Raw genomic sequence first — 6,179 nt, 5'->3', positions numbered from 1 at the left:
CAGGGGGCCAGTAAGGCAACTGATGCAGGAGAGGAGGAAAGCAGTTAATGGGGTTTGTGCTGCCTGCAAGGGAAGTGGAGAATGTAAGGGTCTGAGATGTTGGAGACAAAGGTGGGCATGCAGGACAAGTCAGAGGTGGGAGAAAAGACTGTTCAGGTGAGGGATGGGCCAGTCAAATCCCCGCCACCCCCACCCCAATGTCTCCTAGAATCAGGAGAGGCTCGAAGAGAAAAGAGCAGCCATGGCTTCCATGTAAAAGCTTCAGGTTGGGTGCATGCATAGTTTGTTATGTACCATCAGATGAGGATACATAAGATGGTGTGTGTGGTCCCACTGTTGCTGCAACTGCTCTGCAGGGCACAGACCTGGGAGAAGCTGTCTAGAGACTAGAAGCATGTGCACATATGCATTTGGGGTACCTTAGGAGATGCTGTAAGTGTATGCTTTTAACAAGAAGGAATTACTATCAGTTGCGTGCCTTCCTTAGCTGGGGAAGCATGGCCATTGATCAGGGATGATGGCAGTTGTAGTTCAACAACATCTGGCGGGAACCACATTGGATGTACATCCAAACTGTTACCGCTTTGTGGGTAAGATTCAATCACATAATCAGGAAAAGCGGATTTGGCACTTTTAAACAACAAACCCACTTCCTCCGCCCTCCAGAAACTGACAAATCAGGATAAGTGTTCAAAACTGTTGTATATGGTTGCTTGGTCTTTTTTACACTGAACTGTTTCTGTTGTTGCAACCTGCCCTGGGACCCTGTAGTGAAGGTAAGGTAAGACATCTGTTAACAAAAACAGGTGGTTTGGAAACGGCCATAGTGTCCAATTATCTGCAGAGGCATTGGGATTTAGACTGCAGTTTCATACATACTCACCTAGGAAGAAGTTAAGTGGAATTCAATGGGGCTTACTTCTTTGTAGGTATGTATGTGATGATTGCATTGTCTTAATGGTTGCAGCATGTTCATAATTTCAAATTTCTACGGAGTGGTGGGCGGTATGTTTAGCTAGTTTGTTAGTTACGCAGTTTTAGGTACTGTAAAGCCATTATTGTCCAACATATCCAAAACAAAGAAACTTCACATTAACACAATTTCAAACAATTAAAATACTGAAAACATTTAGCTACTTAGAAACATTCATCAAGCAGCAAAACAAAAACATGAAGCTGCAGCAATCAGTGGAGCAGCAAATAAAATCCAAGAACTATTTCAACAATGTTTAAAACCAGAAAACAATCTCTCTCTGCTTCAAAGAAATACCTACAATAGTAGTGTGATGTTCTTTCACAGAAAGAATCTACAGAATTTTCCACTTGTAGCAGTCATAAAGGAGTAGTCAGTAGCAATCATCAAGTTAGGTAAAGGTAAAGGTAAAGGGGACCCCTGACCATTAGGTCCAGTCGTGACTGACTCTGGGGTTGCGGCGCTCATCCCGTGTTACTGGCCAAGGGGGCCGGTGTACAGCTTCCAGGTCATGTGGCCAGCATGACAAAGCCGCTTCTGGCGAACCAGAGCAGCACACGAAATGCCATTTACCCTCCCACTGTAGCGGTTCCTATTTATCTACTTGCACTTTGACATGCTTTCGAACTGCTAGGTTGGCAGGAGCTGGGACCGAGCAATGGGAGCTTACCCCGTTGCAGAGATTCTAACTGCCGGCCTTCTGATTGGCAATCCCTAGGCTCTGTGGTTTAACCCACAGTGCCATCAAGTTAGAAGGCTCAAAATGTGTCCAATCTAGCTTCTGCAACAGCTGGGGTGGGAGCTTGTGGGTACATGTAGCAATGAATCAGCAAATACCCATGCAAATAAAAAGTGATATTGGGAATGCATAAATTGAATGTGAAGACACTTTTAACACATCTGGAGAGCTGGAGTGCTGGAAATGAATGTGTAATAAGAAAATTTGCTGCAGAATTTAAATACGATAATACTATATATTTGATGACACCCAAAAGGTAGCAACTGCTTTTTCAAATAAGAGAACTCAAGGACCATTCATAAGAACTGCCCTGGACCCTGCAATCATCATCTGAGGCCCTTCTTCATGTGCCCCCTCCACAAGAGGTCCAGAGGGAGGCCACACGAGAACTTTTCTGCAATGGCTCCCCACTTGTGGAGCCTTGCCTGGAGCCTTCATTACATATCTTTAGGCGCCAGATGAAAAAAATGTTTCTCTTTAACCAGAGCTTTGGCTGATTAATTTTTTTATGGCTTTTTAAATGTGTTTTTTTGGGGGGGGGGTTATTGGCTTGCTTTCTTGCTTGTTTTATTATGTATTTTGTGTTCTCATTGCATTTGTTATGTTGTAAATCGCTCTGTAATGAAGGGAAGCATACAAATTTATTAAATAATAATAATAGAATACATATAATACTTATTCAAAGTGTAAAATTAGCTCACAAAGTTAGTGAATTAAATACATTTTATTAAGATTATGGTTCTGAATATAGCCAATCACCTAAACGAGGAAGATTAATTAAAAAAACACATTGTGAAAGAATGGGCTTCTATCACCAATACAAATTTTACTGGCGTACAACCATGTTAGGTTTTCCTGCAGTTGAATTCCCAGCCAAATAATCATTGCCTGAGTCAGTGTTAAGGCTCCACTTAGAGGATTCATGGACAACTGCAGTGGTGTTCGGAATTATTATTGCTGCAAACCTAGGTGCAGAATTATATTCTTAATGGTCACTAGACTTAAGGAGAAAGGAAATGGTTCAGAAAGTATATATCGCAAGTCTACTTTTGTGGTGTAGTGAAGTGTCAGACTACTACTGGGGAAACCTGGGTTGAAATTCCCATTCAGCCATGAAGCTCACTATCCTGGGCTAGTTACTATCACCCTCAGCTACATCACAGGGTTGTTGTGAGGACAAAAATGTGGTAGAAGAACAGATAAATGTAACAGAAAACCTTGGAGAAGTAGGTTCAGCAGCCATATGCAGACATTTTATCTGTGTAATGATTGATCTGAGGGCAGGGTAAGAGGAGGAGATCAGAATCAAGCCTACTAACCCTATCCCATACTACATTCAAGGTCTCATCATCATAAGGGTCCTAAATGTCAACACGTCAATATATGTAGGCTCTGTATGTGTGATTGATAACTTCCACTTTTTTTCAGGATACAAGTTGTACAATAAAAGCTAAAGCAAATCATATAAATCCTCTGTGGTGACAAAATCTTGAGTGCAAGAGAGGGAACCAAATGATGTGATCCCAACCCATCTCTCTTGCGTGTTGGTCAGACTAATCATGATCATTTTGATCTACACAGATCTATTCTCTAATTGGTAAGTGTTATTTTTACATATCAAAGTCAACACAACTAATACACAGTTTAAAGCCCTACTATAAATAAAAATAAAAATCAATGACTCATTTTCCATAGCGTGGAATTCAAGCAACTTTTACTCAGATTAGCCACACTGAAATTAGTGGACCTAGCTTAGGCATGTTCACTAATTTCGATGGATTTACTTCAAATAAGTTATTGAATTCCATCCATTATGTATACTGTGTGATACTGGTTTTTGTTCTCTAGTTGTCCAACATCTTAAATGCACTAAATGAAAGAAAACTTGAAGAGAGATCAAAATCAAAGCCAGGACATGAAACAAAAATTATGATAATTAATGCAAAATTATGAAAGTGATGTGTGTGTGTATCGGAGAGAGAGAGAAATATGCGATTTCTCTTGCAAGGCTTAAAATTTCAGATAAAGCCTTATTTCTTGAATGTAAATTATGATTCACTGTAGGCGATGCAAATTCTGATGCCTTGATATGCTGTGGGAACACTATTCAGCTCACAGGAGCCTCATCCATGTTTGCCTGCCAAAAAGTACAAAAGGGATATCAATAGTGACAGGAGCAGCTCTGCTGCTGTTGCTGTCAGGAGGATATATTGGAAAATCCTGTGAGGAAGCTACAAATAGCTCAGTGCTATGAAAGCCGACAGCAGCTGAACATCTTAGGCAGCAGGAAATAAGAGTAATAAAAAAATGCCCTAGTTTATAAAACTATGCAATTGCCTTTGAGTGGATGAATCAAAAACAGTGGGGAATGTCACCAGCAAAAAGGTGATCTGAGACTGGCGATCACCAGGACAGCCAGGTCACTCTGGTGACTAGCTGTGGGACCCCTCCAAAAACATGGCATTTGCCAAGCACTGCCCATCCTCAAAGTGAGCCCTACTGATGAGACTGGTGAGACATTTTTTCCTATACCATTCCCTTAAATAATAAAGACTGAGGCCTGAATCTACTACAGGGGGTCGAGAACCTTAACCTCTCTATCTGGCCCTTGCTACTCTCTCCAGGCCACACATATTCTCCAGTTATATCCTTTCACCCCAGGCCCCACCTTTCAATTATTTTTACATATTTTCCCCCGGGCCCCACTCACCTTTTGGCTTGTGGCCCCTTGAAGGTTACTCAGAAGGGAATGTGGCCCTCAGGTTGTAAAGGTTCCCAACCCTTGATCTACTGGACGAGCAGTTAAATATTTATTGGTGCCACCATGCCTTGCTTGTAAACTTCTTATGGTTGGCCACTGCCAGAGCCAGAAGACTGAAGCAGATCCAACAGTTTTTATGATCGGAATTGCATGCAGCATAAGGCCACCATCTTAAGTGTCCTGAGTTTCAAGCCCTGAACACTATAACAGCTCAGGAGCTGCAAGCCCTTTCATCCATTCAGTTTTGGCATCTGAAGACCGAGAGGTGGATATTAGGAAAATGGATGTCTTGGTTCTACAGGCTGTAGACAATCAGGCCAACATGGTGCCCTACCTCCATATATTGTTGGACTACAACTCCCATCATCCCTGACCATTGGCCAAGCTGAGGCACCACATTAGTAACTAAGTGAGATACCTTTTCACATTCTGCATCTCTTCCACTCTCCAGTTTGAGAAACCTTAAATTTGGAGCTACTCTTCCAAGCTCCAGGGCCTTTGGCTACCTGTTCTGCAATTCCAGTCATCTCATCTCCTGCTACTACATCTTGTCCTCCAGCTTTATTCCGCCTTTACCCTGGGCTGTCTACTATCCCTAATACTCTTGGAATGTCCATCCCACACCTTACTGCCCATCTAGATTTCATGCTACAGTTCTTTCTCTGGTACAATTCTCAGCCACACTTGGGCTTTCTGCCCAGTTAATTGACTAGGAGTGCCACCATAGGCTGCAGACTTTCTTTGGCATCAATGTATAAAAAGTTTATTCTTTCTATTTTCATTGTTCTTTCTGTTAAATAATACACATTTATTGGTAATGTTATGATGCCTCTTAAACATGACATAGTTTAGGGCCTCAACATGTTTTAACCTTGCCCTGTGGTCAGGGTCCATTGGCAGCACTGAATTCTGGTGGCAGCCCTGCATGTGAAATTCAGTGGAATTCTCTGAGGGAGAGTTAGCTTCTGATTTCACAAACATGGGATGAAAAGGGTGGGGGTGATTGTTTCATTTTTGAAAGCTGGCAACATTTCAAAAAAGGAAGTTTAGTTTTTCATCATTTGCTAAAAACAAATGATTGATCCAATCTTAGTTAAAGATCAATTAGATTTGCCTATGGCTGCCTCCACTTCCTGTAATCCAGCTAGGAATTGGCAGTATTATCAACAATGTAAATGCATTCCTAAATCTATATTTGCAAAGAGTTTTGTGACTAGGGTTATTGGTTCCTTTATATTTTCTGATCATTTAATTAAAATGTAAAACCTGCACTGCAATTTAAAATGGTTTGCTTCTACTTTCCATTCAACACTGTCAAAATCTAATATAATTTTTTGATGATCCTAATAGTTTGTCTTCTAGTTTCTTGTTTAATCCCGCTATCTTCTGTATGCCTTTTTCTTAACCATTTAAAACTAGTAGAATGGCCTTATGTGCCACTTCAATATAACAAAATAAATATGGGCACTTTTATACATGACATTAAAAAGCCATCCAAGCTTCTTCCCTGCCATTTGACTCATATGTAAATATTGTTAATAAGGAATATGAAGCATAAGGTAGCATTTTAAAAATCAGTTACATTATGATTACGGCAAATGTAGTTTTTACATTCATATAATATGTCTGCTTGAAGTTATTCATTTAGTATATTCCCTTAGACGATTTATGTTATTTATTTCACATATGTAGGTTCATTCCATCTG

The sequence above is a fragment of the Zootoca vivipara genome, chromosome 3 (assembly GCF_965207765.1).
Source record: "Zootoca vivipara chromosome 3, rZooViv2.hap1.1, whole genome shotgun sequence".
Taxonomy (NCBI): Eukaryota; Metazoa; Chordata; class Lepidosauria; order Squamata; family Lacertidae; genus Zootoca; species Zootoca vivipara.
Note: the sequence above shows the minus strand (reverse complement) of the source record.